The sequence below is a fragment of the Cupressus sempervirens genome, chromosome 8 (genome assembly GCF_028749045.1).
Source record: "Cupressus sempervirens isolate cs-2001-9-10 chromosome 8, ASM2874904v1, whole genome shotgun sequence".
Taxonomy (NCBI): Eukaryota; Viridiplantae; Streptophyta; class Pinopsida; order Cupressales; family Cupressaceae; genus Cupressus; species Cupressus sempervirens.
Window position 1 is genome coordinate 821,414,431 of NC_143125.1, and position 14,112 is coordinate 821,428,542.

Consider the following 14,112-nt stretch of genomic DNA (forward strand, 5'->3'; position numbering starts at 1 on the left):
TTCTATTTTACCTTTGTTAATAAATAATACAAGTCAATATTAATATAAAATGATATAATTATAAATTATTTTATATTAATTTTAGTAAAATATAACATCTAAGCACTTTTCAAATATAAGAATAAATAGATATCATAATATTATTTAAAATTCATAAAATTTATTTGAATTTTTAATGGGAAATAATTATTATAATGATATTATTAAATGATCTAATGGTCACTTAATAACATCAATACTTGAATCAATATTTATGATTAAAAAATTATAAATGATTCATAAATTTTAAATGTAGTAAAACTATAAATTTATTCTTGTATTTTTAAAAGGTCAAAGATATTATTGAAGTAATGACAAATTTTGATAAAATCTGGAAAGTCATCATTATGTGGTTGTTAAAGTCGAAGGGAATTATTATTTTTTTGAGAGATTTTGAGAGTTATGGAAATATGTCTTAAAGCTAAGGAGATGGGATCAAATATGTTCAAGGACAAGTGGAGGGAATATAGGAGATAATTGAGTCCATTTAGGAGTATTCTTGACTCCATTTAAGGGCTTTTAGTGTAGTTTTAAAGATTTTTCTTGGTGGAGTATGATGTGGCTTGACCTTGTCATAAGCATGTGTCTTTTGGAGGAGTTTTAGGTGCTATTTATGGGCGTTATTTTCTTGACTTACCTAGTTGGTTGGATTGAGATTTATATCTAGGAGTTCTTGTTATGCAAATAGAGGCTTTTAGTGACTTATATAGGCCTTTAGCAATTTTTTTTGCTATGAAATATAGGCGACACCTTGAATATTGGAGACTTGACTCAATTTTTCCTCTCTTGTTCTTGTGGTAATGTGTATTATCAATTAATTTGATTAAATTGTTAGTGAGATGCTTTAATCTCCTTTTGGCTCCATCTCACATTTTTATATTTTTCCTGCAAAAGTATGTTCACACAGGTTATGTTTAAAGTTTGCATTTACCTTTCAAGACATGAAAATAATTTTCCTTGTTTGAAAGATAGCGTATTCAAAAAAAAATTCCTATGAAATATTTATGGAATCTACAAAATTAAGTGTGTGCATCTGTCAGTAGTGTTTAAGCATGTGAAAGTCTAAATTATCACAATCCTATCATTTTGGTTCATCACCATAGGTCTAGTTTTCATTTTATGATCCTTTCTTTCCATTTTCATTAGAATATTTGGTGAACTTTAGTGAAGCATCTTATAGGAGTTGACCTATAAAATGGAGGTCTCACTTCAGTTTCATGTCTTATGTTGAAGTGATTCCCATGTTATGCTAGGATTTTTGAACTCTTTCAATTCAGTACACAATGCAAATTTTGGTGCATAACATTAACAATGATAATGCAATAATTGCATTTATAGGAAATCTTGATGATAATCCAATGACATTATTTAGTATTGTCTCTTGCTTGTTAAGTTTGTTTATGCATTTCCATTATTTCTTACTCTAGCTACAAGGTTAGACATTTCCCTTGGGGATTCTCTAATCTTGGTTGCATCAATGTGTTCTTCCATGATGAAGTAACACTAATATAATTCAAGCAATATCAAGTTGTATTTGAGACTCCGAGCCAAGGGTTTCATTTCAAAGGTAATATTTGCCAATTGTTAATTCTTCATTAAGGTTTCAATATTTGTCTTTTATGAGGATAAGCTCTCTTTTTTGTCAAACAATTTTTTAGTAGATGTGGAAATTTCAACATGATATTTGGCTTAGGTAAGTCCATATATAACATAACTATCTGCGCCCCACCCCCCAATTTTTATGTATGTAGGTTTAGAGGCATTCAAAAAGAGTGTTATGTGTGTAGATTAAACATCAATACACAAACTTTAAATTTAAATAAGTAGAAACACTTAGAATAGGGTTCCCTTCAATCATTTATAACAATTTTTAGGCAATTCTTGGAGAGATAGAGCTACTAGACATCTTGATATAGAATTTGGAACTTGCCAGGTAATCAAATACAACGCACCAAATACAACATTAATGCATTTTTGGTCTATATTGTAGCTATACATTCTTCTTTGTATCTCATGCTAGATCTGATCTATTGTCTTGATTTTTAGCTTTGCATTCCATGATCATTGTCAATTTTTTTAGTATCATATCAATTAAACTAGTAGAAGATGCCAAAACCTTGCACCCACTTGCTAATACACTATGTGAAGTGAGTGAGCTTATTATGAATAAAAATTGACCAAATATTATGATATTTGAATTGTCAATCTACTGGAGGTAGCTACAAATGTCATTACAAATTCAAAGAAGCCACCATGAGAAGGTGTGAAGAAATTTAGCAATATCCTAAACACAACTTATGTTGCAATAAATAGTGTTTGGGGTCAATCACTAATATTTATACTAAGGTTTGGAAGGATGTACATTGATCTTATGAATCATATTCATTGGAAGAGGTGTTGTACAATGTTAAATGTCTCTTGGTCTAGTCAAGAAATTTGGTACTAAATGTGGAAGTTCTCCTATGATTGAAAACTCATGGTAACTTTGGAGAATAAATTTGGAAGGTTACAAATGCCTTTCTTCTCAACTATAAGACTCATGCCCAAGACAACCTAACTAGATGGAGCCCTTGAAATTGAATAAAAAAAGATCAATAGTGGTTATGCTAGTTGAAGGGGAGCCCTTCCCTAAAACTTGATCCAATCCAAAAAGGCCAAGGTTTGATAACTTCCCAAGCACACCAAATGCTTTTGGCAATAAAGATGCCCTCAATATGTACAACTTCTTTCATAAGAAGAAGGGTGTGAAGATCAATCCCGTTCTAGGAAAGCTAATGATTTGAAAAACTCAAAGATTTACAATGCCTAAGAGAATTTTTTAGACCTTATTACCAAAAATGACCTGCACAATTCATTTAACACAAAGAGCCAATCTTTTTCACTAGTCACAGAGGAGCCCAAGACATCAAAACTCTCTTTTAATTATTTAATTAACTTCTAATGTCCCAAAGAGAGACTTTACACAAGTTCATTTGAGGATGACATCCAAAAATGTGAAAATAAAATAGAAAAGAAATTGAAATACAATCAAACTTCTAAACCAAATGGTAGAAACCTTTGATCTTCAAAAGAAACCCAAGAAAATCATAACGGAATTACTTAGGCTTTAGGTTAGAAACCTTATAAAAAGCCCAACACAATTTCATTGACTGCACTCAATCAATTAAATTACATAACTTTTTTTAAAATTATGTCTTAAAATTTCTTCTATCATATTGCAAGAATTCAAAAATAAACAAGTAACGTCTAGTTCCTGTCGTTACTAAATATAGGAGAAGTTTTTAGTTGGAGCAGTAGTCATTTAGTGGTAACCAAATTTATATTTAGGTCATTGATAACATGCAATACGCTTGGTGAAGATGAGAAGTCCACTAGTCATTTTTGCATTCAACATGTATTTTAAGGACAATGTTGTTTATTATACAACTAAATGAGTATATTATTGTTTTTGTTTAATTTTATTTAGTATTCAAGTTATTATATATGTTAATTTAAAAAAATTTAAGGTAGAAAAATTAATTTAGATTATTTTTAATAGAATTAGAATGCAAATTTCTATTGACTGTTCATATTTTATGTTAGTTTGTGGTGACTGATCAAGAAAGTACTGTAAAAAAAATTTGGGCCATGGCCGACATTGTAGCTAATTGTTAGAAAAAGTGATTGAAATGATAAAATATAATAAAATGAAATAGCATGAAATAATAGATTTAATCCAAGAGAGCAAGAAGAGTTTTACCATACAAATGATACAAGATCAATGGAGCAATACCAAAGATAAGCAACACAAGAGACAAGGATTTGATAAGGGGAAAGCAAAGAAAACCCCTTGTGAGTATTATGAATGAGGCAAAAGCCTAAGAATGAGAAAGAGAGAGAGAGAGAAGAAATACAACAAAATAGCTCATTTACAATAGCATCAAAAACTTGATGTGAATAATGGAGACTAGATAAAAATGAGAGAGAGAAGCACCTCTTTTAAAGAGATGAGAAAGGAGTTGCATGTCTTTGCATGTGTAACTCCCATTTCTATGAATGTCACATTCATAAAAGGTATGTGCAAAGTGTCAAGTTCCTCTTAAGGAGGAATATCTATTTTTCTTATTAAAGAAAATACAAAAAAGAGTTGTCCTCACAAGTGAACAATAGGACAAGAATGACATGTCCTTTACATATGGACTAGAGGACAAATAGATAATACATAAGGGATACTTTGGTTTATCCCAATAAATAAATAAATACAACCAAGGAAAGATTATTAATTCTAACACCCCCCTTTAATCTTTACTTGGAGAGATGTTGTCAAAATCAAATTGTAATTTGGTTTTTTTGAAATATCTTCACTGTGCAAGAGGTCTCTTATTATCATGGGTACATCATTGGAGAGCCAAGAGAAGTTGATAATTCTTCAAGTGTGTTACATCTTCAAGTGGATTCATGTGGCATAGAATCTGTACAACAAATAATGATATCTTGTATGTGTCTTGATGGATTACCTGAAACATAGAAACAAAGGCAACTATCCACAAGGATAATTTCATCTTATATTCAAGTTAGAAACTTTTTATGTATAAGTAAATTCTCATAGAGTAAATATAAGTGTAACTTGGTACCACAAATAAATCAAGATAAATCATATTTTGCAAAGAACAAATATGTTATCAAAACTTTCAAGAAAAGACCATAGAAAAGGCTAGCTAATGAATCCAACATCAACAATGCTTCAATCACATGGATATAGATAGTCCACTAATAAGTCATTGTACTGCAAGTTAATGGGTGATCAATCCATAACCTGCATGACTCATGATTTAAGCAAAGAAGTATACATAACATTATATGACATGTTTTCAAAGATATCAAAGAGGAGGAGTATGAGTATTAACAATTGACTGCCTTCAAATAAGAGTAAAATGCCTTCAAGATGGGTCAAATTAACTAAAATTGGAGGGAAACTCCAATAATAAATGGTATTAACCATAAAGTGCCAATATGGCAATAGAATGATGCTAAAAAAGCATAAACTGCACTAATGTGTCAATCAATAGAACAAAATAAATGTTGAAGGCAATAGTGTATAATAACTCATAATCCCAACGAATAAGAAAAATAAATAAAATAAATTTACTTATGTGAAATAAAGAATGCACTCATATTTGATAAGTCACAAGAGACAGAAAAATTTGTATATTTATCAGGATATATATGTGGGCCCCCATATATACACATGAATAAATATACTTAAACTATCATGGTATGAAACATGCAAATAGAATTAAGATCATATATAGAACATAATTTCTAGGCAACATACTAAAGAGAAATGCCAAAGATGATGAAAGAGAATTATTAACATCAAACAATATTTGCAGTAATTAATCCTCCTAGGTTGAAGTCCACCCATTCTAAAAATTGATCTCTTTTACTAAGTACTTTTTGAAATCATTTATTTTTTCTGTTAACAAATTTATCACTAGAGGAAGAGTCATGATGTATGAATGCATCATTCGTTTCAACATTAGCATTATTACCATTATCAATATTAGCATTATTACCATGATCTATAAATGCATCATTACCATTACCATTGTAAGAAAGAATAGGAGGAATAAAGGTAGATATATGAGGAGCAGGGTTTAGAGGAGGTTGGTCCTCCACTAACACAATTCTGCTTCCATGAACTTGTTCATTTTGAGCATTAGAAGAATCATGCACACCGATTTCCTGCAAGACAAACATTTTGTGCTAGGTGCACTTTGTTAGTAATAGGATTATAAGCTTGATAACCTTTGGTATTTTGCATATTTTCACTCATGCACTTTGTACATGCCATCTTAGATGAAGCAATAGGAGGTAAATTTTCAACCGTATTAGATGAGATATGCTCATTTTTCAAATGAGCAAGCCTTTCATGCTCCATATTAAAAGTAATATCTTTGTGCAAAGAGTGTCTAGAAGAGGTGAACCCAGAAAATTTAAATAAGTTATCATGGCCTAACTTAGAATTAGCAACAACTTCATTAGTGTTAGGATCAATAACAAAGCACATGTCCCTATGAAATTCAACTTTGTAATTTTGACATAATTTTATAACAGAAAGAAGATTGTATTTCAACTCAGGAACATAAAGGACATCATGTAATTTTTCATTTGGAATACTAACATTACCAAATCCTTCAACTTTGCAACTATGATTATCAGCTAATTGAATTGGAATATTAGAAGGATCGAGTTTTAAATAATCAAACACTTCTTTATGAAAAGTAACATGTTGAGATGCACCAGTATCAATAATCCATTCTAAATTTTTAGGAACATTGTAACTAACAGTAAAAGCATGACGAGATGGATGAGAGTTTTGATTATTGTTATTGATAGGTTGCTTATCTTTTTATTTTTTTAAAACAATTATTAGTTACATGACCATCTTTTCCACAATAAGTACAGTGGAATTTTTTATTAGATTAATGAGTATTATTACGATGAGTGTTTGGATGATTATTGTGATTATTATTATTATAAGTATTGGGAGAATCATTATTAGAAAATTTGAAATTCTGATTTTGACTTTTAGACACAAAAGCATGTTCATTAGATCTAAGAGTACCAAATTGTAACAACTTAGCTTCCTCTTGACGTAACAAATTTTGAAAAATACTATAAGTTAATTGAGTAGACAAAGTAGGAATAGCAAGTTGAGAATGAACATTAGTAATAAATTGTTGAGATTGTCTAGGAAGACATTTCTTTAAAATAATGGTAATTAATCTAATATCAGTGAGAGTAACACCTAATCCAATTAGTTGACTTTTAATATAATCAAATTTAAGAAAAAATTCATCCATAGATTTGAAATCAATATACCTTAAGTCTTCCAAATTGTCTTGCAATTGAATCTTGCGTGATTCAGATGGTCTGTCATACATTTGCTTTAAAATATTCCAAGCTTCATGGGCATTAGTGCAATGAGAAATTAGAACATATAAATCTGGGTTAAGAGATATACCAATGAGGCCAAGGGCTTCCTCATTTTTAGTATTCCATGCATTTTGTTCATCTTGTGTAGCTGAGGCACCAGGAACTACAGAAGGGTCAGTAGCAACATCTAAAATATGCTTAAAACAAAATATAAATGAAAGATGAGTTTTCCAAGCATGATAGTTTGAGTTATTTAACTTGATTTCTGGAATTAAGGTCAACATGATTTAAAAATTACGTTTAAAATTTAAATAATAGATTTGAAATAAAAAAGTGAGACTTATTATCCACAAGAATGTTAAATAATTATTAAGAGATTTAGAGAGTCAAAATTAAAAACTAAAATGTTCCCTGCAAAACCACTAGTCAGATTGAAGAAACAGGAAAAATAAAAATTTGATAAATTTTAAAAATTTGTTACACACAGAGAGCGATAAATTTTTTAATTTAACTCTATTTTCAATAAAATTTAAAGAGTTTTTTCATTTTTATGTTTTCCAAATGTTGTTCAAATTTCTGCCAAACCCAAATCATGGATTGAGAGATATCATAAAAATACGAACTGCTGTCTTAAAACTTGAAAAATAAATAATACTGCACATACAGTATAATAACTTTTGCAATACTATTCTGATACAAATGAAATTTAAAGATTTTTTTTCATTTTTATGTCTTCTAAATGCTGTTAAAATTTCAACCAAACCCAGATCATAAATTATGAGATATAAGAAAAATACGAACTGTTGTACTTTCCTTTCTAAAACAAAAAAAATAGAAAAAAAAACTTGAACTTAAAAAAACTTAAAAACCCTGCAACATAAATAGGGTTAGATACAAAAAAAAAATTAAATAAATAAAGAATCCTTTGGCGGCAAGCCTTCCAAAGGAGGTTAGAAAAAATAAAAAAATGAAAAACTTTTTGGCGGTAAACCTTCCAAAGAGGGTTAGAAAAAAAACTTGAAGATTGAATAAAAAACCTGCAAAAAAAAATAGGAATTAATTTTTTTTTTCTTCACTTCTCCTCTCAACAAAGTTCTCCAATATGGTAACCTTCACAAAAGCTCAAAACAAGGATTAGAAAGCTCTGATACCATGTTAGAAAAAGTGATTGAAATGATAAAATATAATAAAATGAAATAGCATGAAATAATAGATTTAATCCAAGAGAGCAAGAAGAGTTTTACCATACAAATGATACAAGATCAATGGAGCAATACCAAAAATAAGCAACAAAAGAGACAAGGATTTGATAAGGGGAAAGCAAAGAAAACCCCTTGTGAGTATTATGAATGAGGCAAAAGCTTAAGAATGAGAAAGAGAGAGAGAGAAGAAATACAGCAAAATAGCTCATTTACAATAGCATCAAAAACTTGATGTGAATAATGGAGACTAGATGAAAATGAGAGAGAGAAGCACCTTTTTTAAAGAGATGAGAAAGGAGTTGCATGTCTTTGCATGTGTAACTCCCATATCTATGAATGCCACATTCATAAAAGGTGTGTGCAAAGTGTCAAGTTCCTCTTAAGGAGGAATATCTATTTTCCTTATTAAAGGAAATACAAAAAAGAGTTGTCCTCACAAGTGGACAATAGGACAAGAATGACATGTCCTTTACATGTGGACTAGAGGACAAATAAATAATACATAAGGGATACCTTGGTTTATCCCAATAAATAAATAAATACAACCAAGGAAAGATTATTAATTCTAACACTAACATATGGCCAACATGTTGTAACCCTAAAACGACATAAAATACTTGTATAAAAGGGCTTTGGGTTAGGTATTTTTCATTAAGTTGTGATGTGAAATTGGTTCTTGTGGCGGTATTGAGCTGTAAGGGATTACGAATTGTAATCAAGTTGTAATCACTGGATCGTAATAATATCGAACTTGTTGTTTGGTGGACATAGCCCAGGGATTGGGTGAACCACATTAAATCTTGGTGCCTTGTGTTCTTTTTTGTGTGATCTATTATTCTCTGTTATTGACTATATTTGCATGTAATTGTTATTTCTGTCTGTGGTTTAATCCTAACATTTTAAGAAATTTTAATGGTAACATATCTTAAAAAATTGTGATATAACTATTTTTTACTATAAGATTTTTTTTGAAATGACAATGATTTTATTATTATTGGTTAGATATACAAAAATCATATATCTTGTTTTCTAGATTTCATAAAATTTAGATATATAAATCCCAATGAAATTTTCTTTAGATAAATTTATTTCTAACAAGTAATTAATTAAGAATTTGTAAATCATAAATTTATAATTTATAATTGACTCTATGTTTACATGTTTTCAATCTTTAATACTTTCCCTAAATATTCCATGTAGCATGGGTTTTTAACATTTGTAGAATATGATAGATTTGACTTTGATAATTTGTAATGTAAGAATTTTAAATCATTAAATTTAACCGCTATTAAAAATGACAAGTAGACATGAAAATCCAAAAAGTATGGAAAGTGCGAACTACGACAAATTTCATTTTCACAAATCTTCAAAAAGCAAACATAGGCACCCACATTTCAAACCAAATTTTCAGGGTTTGTGAAGCCCTAAGGGGTAGAGATGGGTGCAAAAATCTGGTCATTTGGGCAATGTAGAGGTCAATACTTCCAATCCTTTTGCTTCATTGGCAAATTTACAATTTGAAAAGGACTATGTCCTCTCTACATGTCCTTCGTGGGATTCCCACCTTCATTCTAGCGAAATCTAGAACAATGCATTGGCTATGATTCAATCTACATTCAACTTAGATAAGCAAATTTTTATTTTTAACTCCATGAAATATTCTAGCCAGAACCTAAATTCTTTCTATCTGAGTCAAAAGGGTTTTGCTTTCCATCTGTATGCAGAATTCTAGCAGAAGAGACCTCCTCCATTGCATTCTCCTTCCAGATACATCCCTCCACATCGCAGGAAGCCTATCTTGGATCAATTATAGTCAGTGCATTGTAAGAATAATTATCATCCAATTCCAGAAAATGAAGACTCAATTCTTATCATCAACAATAAGGATAGTGAAGAATGCTAGCAAGAATGTCAAGGGGTTGGATTATTCACCTTTTGGAATGGCCCCAAAGCAGATATGCACAATCTGATTAACTAGGTGGAGGAATTTTGTGGCTTCCAAGGAAGTATTTTGCACTATTCTGACAGATTAATCTTTATTCACTGTTGTGATGAGCTTGTAAAAAATGAGTTTCTTAGGGTTTCTGAATGTATGTTTAAGGGTTATGCATTAAAATTCATTGATTGGATTCCTAATTATAGAGAGGACAATCTAGACATTTCTATTCCAACTTGGTTTGGTATAAGTTCAATACCTCCAAAACTAAATCAAATAGGTATTTTAAAGAGAATTGGTAGATCATTAGGTGAGCTGGTTGGTTTGGACGTGTCTTTTAAAAGATGTAACAACATTAAATTACTTATCAGATGCAAAGCTAACATTACAAATTTTAAACCTTTAAAACTAATCACAAATAGATCAACATATAACTTAAATTTTCAAAAACATGAGGGAAAGATCTTGGAAATAATCACGCTTGATGATGAGAGGAAGAATTCTTTTAATATGTTACCTAAATCTTTAGATCTTAATAGATTGCTACCTACAATCAGAGAAAGGCATTTCAGCAAGCTGTAGGAAGAATTTAAATTGGAGGAAAAAATGATTAAAAATTCAACAGAAATTATTAAGGAAGAAGCAGAAAAGGATAACGATCAATCGGGCCAAAAGAATGTAAGACAACAGATCAGGGATAAGACATCTTCAAAGAATAAAAATTGGAGTAATCAATCAAAAATGATTAAGTCACCAGAAAGGAGTAAAGCTAATTTGTCTTAGTTGGATGAACTTAGTCAAAATAATAATCTTTGCTCTATAGAAGTCTCTCCTGAAGTAAATAATAAATCAGGATTACAGAATATTATTGTTGATAACAGGAAACAAAGAAGGAAAGAAAACAAAGATAAAAGAAAGAAAGAATCCAAAAGGACAGAAAGAGAACCAAAAAAGACAACAACACCAAAATTGGAAAAGAATAAGACACTAAACAATACTCCAAGGAGCATAGATGACATGGAACAAGCACTTTTATTTGAAGTCACAGCAAAGAAGGGGAGCAATAATACTGACAGGAATTCAAAACATCAAGGGGCAAAAGCATCTCAGGCAAAGTTTATTATACACAAAGAGACTCCAAAGAGGTTAACAAAATTTTGGTAGACTCCCTCTCCAAAGAAAGACTATTTAGAAACCAAGGGCAGAATAAATGGGTCAGAAACATGCAAATCAACAGATATTCCTATTCAAGACTTTCAGAATTTCTTGAACCAAAAAGTGGATAAGAAAGAAGTGGTAGAAAATGATATGTTCAAAAAGGAGGAGATAGACTTCATAGAAGAGCTTTCAGAAGAATTAAGCCAGTATTTGATTTTAATAATGAAGATAGCGACAATTTGGCTCAGAAGGAAGAACTTTAACAAGAAGTTTTACAGTTGGAAGGAGACAATTATACTTTCACAGATCTTAGAAGAGATTTGTTATCATTTGAAGAAGAAGATAAGTTAATCAAGAACTCACCAATAATCAAGAATAGTGACATAAATGAAAGAAAAATGAACGACGTCCATCAATGTCTAATAGAGCAAGTACTTCAAGAGCTAGAATCAAATGAAAAGGAAAATAAGGAGAGCGATAAATCTAAAATTGTTAAAAGTGCATAGGAAAATTTGGATCAGCTAGGTGTAAAAAAGAATCTAGGAGTTAAATGTCCTAATTTTGGCAAGATGATATCAAAAAGAGGCAGAAAATCACTTAAAGAACTCGGCGAAGCAGATGGCAAAACTCAAGAATAGCAAAAAATTAGTCAACTTTTTAACAAAGGGAAGGGGAAGAGCCTTCCCATGGTATCATGAAGATAACTACATGGAATGTTAGGGGTCTTAATGCCCCTAACAAGAAAAGAATCTTAAAATAAATCTTAATAAGTTTGAATCAGATATAATATTATTACAAGAAACCAAGTTAGATAAAATATAAGGTTTTAATGTAAATAAAAAACTAGGTAATTGGAGTTGTAGCATGCATGAATTTGTAGGTTCATTTGGGGGTTTAGGGTTCATGTGGAATAGTAGGAATATCTTGTTAGATATATTAACTTCTAAAAATAACTGGCTTAGTGGTCTAGTTCATAGTGTGAAGTCTAATATCAAGTTTATTCTTTTTAATATATATGGGCCTATTAGTAATGTAGAGAAAAAAAATAATGTGGAATGATATCAGCCAGTATATGGAAAATCTTTAGAACATTCCAATAATTCTAGGAGGGGACTTCAACGCAATATTAAATTTGAATGAGAAACCTGGGGGTATACAACAGATTTCTCCATCCATGAAGGATTTCAAAGAATAGTGTGAAGGTCACAATTTAATTGATATTCCCTGTAGCAATGGGATTCACATGTGGAATAACAAATGGAAGGATTTTGCGTATATAGCTGAGAGATTAGACAGGCTTCTTATCAAAGATGATTTAGAAGTCTTCAATCTAAACATACAGTCTTTGATTCTTCTGATCGCTGGATCTAATCATTTATCTGTCAGATTGGAGGTAATCAAACCCCACAAACCCATTAGAAATTCGTTCAAATGCGAAAATATGTGGTTTTTGGATCCAAGTTTTTTAGAAAACATTAAAGAATGGTGGTCTCAAGGGGATTTCAAAGGATAAAAAATGTTTATCTTTGTTTCCAAAATGAAGATGCTCAAAGAGAACATCCTTAGATGGAATAATGAACATTTTAAAAATATTTTCAAAGAAAAACTAGAAATTGAAGATAGGTTAAAAGAATTGAACATAGAAGTTATAAAATATGTTATGAACAATGATAGTTATAAATTAGAAAAAGAATCGTTGGCTAAACAAGAAGATATTTTGACCAAGGAAGAAATTTTTTTAAGACAAAAATCTCGAGAAAGGTGGCTGGAGGAAGGAGAGTGAAACACTAAATATTTTCATAACTTGACTCTTTATAATAGAGCTAAAAGTATGATAACAAGTATTAGATATCGGGATGGGATAGCTATAGATAAACCTACTAAAATTGCAGAGATTTTGTAAAAGATTTTTAGAATATATTAAATAATTCAGAAGAGTCAAACAAATCAAAGCAAGACAAATTACTCAAAGTAATACCTAAATTGGTTTCTCTAGAAGACAACAAAGCTTTAAATAAACCAATTTCGCTAGAAGAAGTAAGGAAAGTAGTTTTTAACATGAACCCAGAGAAATCTCTGGGCCTAAATGGATTCCAAGCTTTCTTTTATCAAAAATGTTAGGAAATTATAAGTAAAGATTTGTGGGAGGTGATCGAAGCTTTGAGAAAGGGTGGCTCATTATTAATAGAAATTAATCATTCTTTTCTTACACTAATTGCTATGAAGCCAGAGCCTGAAAATCCATGTGATTTCAGGCCTATTGCTTTATGCAATACCATTTATAATATTTTTTTCTAAAATCTTAGCAAATAGACTAAAGTTAGTCCTACCCAAAATCATTTCAGAAGAACAAATTGGCTTCGTGCTAGGTAGATCTATCTTGGATGACATCATAATTATTCAAGAGGCCATCCATTTGGTCCTTAAGAATAAAGATGCTTGTATGTTTATGAAAATGGATATTCAGAAAGCTTATGATATGGTAGACTAGCATTTTATATGCAAAACTTTAGAAGCGTTTGGTTTTTCTCGTCAATGGATTAATCTTATTTTTAAGTGTATTTCAACAACTAAGATTTTTGTTCTTATCAATAGGTCACCTGAAGGTTTTTTTGAGATATCAAGAGGAATAAGATAAGGGGACCCGTTATCCCCGTTCTTATATATCAGTATGGCAAAAGCTTTTGGGAGAGCTATAATGAAAGCATATAACAACAAAGAAATTAAAGGAGTAACTGTCACCAGAAATATCCCCAACATCACTCATTAACAATATGCAGACCACACAATGTTACCAAGAGAAAGCTCTCAGAAGGGGGCAATTAATTTAAAGATAATCATTGATAGATACACGAGAGC